Below are 3,004 nucleotides of genomic sequence, written 5' to 3'. Positions count from 1 at the left end.
TGAAATGTGCAGGTGAATTGATTGGCCCTTCGGACTTCCTGTAGAAATCATTTGGATTAATTGAAAGCACTGGGAAGGAGGAGGGAAGGTGAGGGGCGCGTATTGATTTATAGGTCTCACTCAGAAGAAGAAGAAGAAGAAGAGGACTAGAAAATGGCCGCCTTGCTCTTGGAGACAAGGTGAGGTGGTTTCATGCTGGCTGCCATTCAGCATTCATTGGCCTACTCTATTGTTAGCATGGAAACTCATTTATCGCCACAGGATGGAGATACAAGTATTTCATCAAGTGTAAGGATACAGCTCATGAGCTCATCTTCCTTCATTTACAGTGACATTTGCACACTACAGCCAGTGCCGACCAGATACACTATCATAACAGAGCTTTTCTGAACAATTTCTACTCAATACTGCCCCCTGTGGTGTCTATGTTACCAGGAGTCTTGAATGCTGACACTATCATTACTTTAATATTTAATTAATTTATAGCTCTAACTTGCTTTACTATTGCATTTTGTAACGCGGATAAAAAATATTAGTTTAAAATATTTATAATAAATAAACAGGCATGCTTTGCAGAGCATATAAAACATTTTTTTAATATAATCCTACTGTATAAAGGCAACAAAATAATATAACTAATTCAAAATGAATATAATGATGAAGAACTAGGAAACGTGATTCATTAACATGATTTGAACAAGATTAAGCCTTATGTAAAAGTCGTTTTTGTTCTGTTTTGTTAATTAAATAATTGTACTTTGAAAGAAAAAAAAAGAATGATTACAGCAGACGAATATGGTTTTAAACTGCTGATAACATTTACTTTTACTCTGTACAGTAAACATGAGTGAATCTTTATTGCCATCTCTTGCAGACAATGTGATGAGGCAAGTTAAAGAATAAACTACAGTGGCACCAGCTTTTGTTAATAAATGCATCTGATGTTTGCTCACTAAGCTGAATGCAAAATGTGATCTGCCTATTCATCCTGTTCTTTCGGAGATAAGAAACTTCCATTTGCTATATAGGCGCTGAAGATCAATAAACATCAAACAGATTCATTTTTTATAGATGTAGATGTTTTATGTTTTTTAAGGCTTAGTGTTTTCCATTCACCTCTTGATTCAGGGGGCAGCATTGTCTCCTAAAGAAACCAACATCAAACCCTCTTTTTAAAACTAGTTTATAACAATATAAAATTATGTGTGGCTGGTTTTATAAATAAGGATCATGCGAGTGTTAAATTTTGTTTGCTTTATTATTATTATTATTATAATTATTATGTGATTACTTGTATAGGGATAGTATAAACATAATCATAGCTAAAACACTAAAAAAGACATGCAAATATGCATTCAATGTCCCCAGAATTGCTAGACAAGAAAAATAATAACAAAAACTGCCATTCAAAAAAAAAAAAAAGTTTATAAATAAATGTCATATTAAGCAAGGATGGATTGAGCTGATCGAAAACGACACTACAGACATCCATAATGTTAAAAGATTTCAATTTCAAATTAATCCTGAAAAAAAAAGTATTATCTTGTACAAAATATATGAAGCATTCTCAACTGCGATAATAAAGAGAAATCAGCATGATCAGAGTAATTTCTGAAGGATCATGTGACACCCAAGACTGGAGAAATGATGCTGACGATTCAGCTTTTTCATCATCACAGGAATACATTATAATTTGAAATACACTGATATAGAAAAGAGTTATGTTCATTGGTAATACAATGTTTTTAATGTTTGTTTAATGCATCCGTTTACTAAGAACTTTGTTTTTACCAAAAGGTGCATCTTTCTAAAAAAAGCCTGTTGGTGAACCTAGTCTCAGAATGAGCTGTGAGCTATCTCAGAAGACTACGGGAAAACAAGATGTGAAATGAAGCAGCTTGTTTTTGTGTAAGTGACCATGGTTTGTTCTCAGCTCTAAGCTTTTTGTGCATAAACCTCAAATTTCACCTCAAAACATTTGTCTTTTTCTCTGATGATAACTCACTGTAAACATGCCTTGCGTTTTTCTCATTTTTGGAAAAATACATCGACACACACTGTATATCGGTCTGTTGGCCAAAATCACTATCTGTCCCTGCGTTTCTCAAGCCAGGAGACAGCGGGTGAGAGCAGGGGGTGGTGGGACGTGATGCCCAGAGGCAGGCACTGGTTATGGCCAGCTGGCTGTCTGTAAAGCAAGCGGCTGACGCTGAAGCAGGCCTGAGCAGTGCTCTCCGGTTACAGTACCTGTCTATAAAACCCACTCCCGTGTCCAGCATCCCTCTCCTTCCAGACCCCCCAGGGTTCCCCCCGAATACTACCAATGATGAAAGCCGTGTCTTAGGTTGCAGCCTCTACAAACCTGGCCTGTTTATGTGCCCTCGTTTGATGTCTGCGCCTGGTTAAGGAAATTTGCACAGAGACGCTTTAACTCACGGGAGGGCCTTTAAACATATCACTCAGCATTACAATAGCACTGTTTTTTCCAAATTTTGATGCGCAAGGTTGGGCCAGTAGATCAATTATATAAATTAGAAGCCAGATCTACACAGAGAAAATGTCTTCCTTTCAGACCGTTACGGCATGAACAGTTGTTAAACAGAAGCTCCAGGCTCATCTGTGCAATGTAATCTCAGATGCATGTTTGTCTCCTAAGGGTTAAGATCATCTCTTTGCACCCAGCACACCAGCTCGAGCCCTGTTAAAATATCTCACATTCCCCATGACATTCAAGAGGCTGCTGAAGGACTCTGAGTCAGTGGAGTTAAAGATCGGGCTCTTGTGTAGTTCCAGAGAAGGAGGTTTATTGCAGATTTCTTTACTGCACGCTGGTGCACACCTTTTTTTACAACACGGAGAGAAGGCTTAACGGTTGGGGAACGAGTAATAAGTGGCATGTGAATGATGCAGGTCGGTCTGAATGAGCTCCCTCTGATGCTGTTTACAAGAGCTGAGCACTTTTTAAGACTCTTCCCCAACCGCAAAAAGTCAGATCGCCCTCTTG

The sequence above is a fragment of the Carassius gibelio genome, chromosome B3, assembly GCF_023724105.1.
Source record: "Carassius gibelio isolate Cgi1373 ecotype wild population from Czech Republic chromosome B3, carGib1.2-hapl.c, whole genome shotgun sequence".
NCBI classification, from domain to species: Eukaryota; Metazoa; Chordata; class Actinopteri; order Cypriniformes; family Cyprinidae; genus Carassius; species Carassius gibelio.
The sequence above is the reverse complement of the archived record's forward strand: the minus strand, read 5'-3'. Positions refer to the sequence as shown.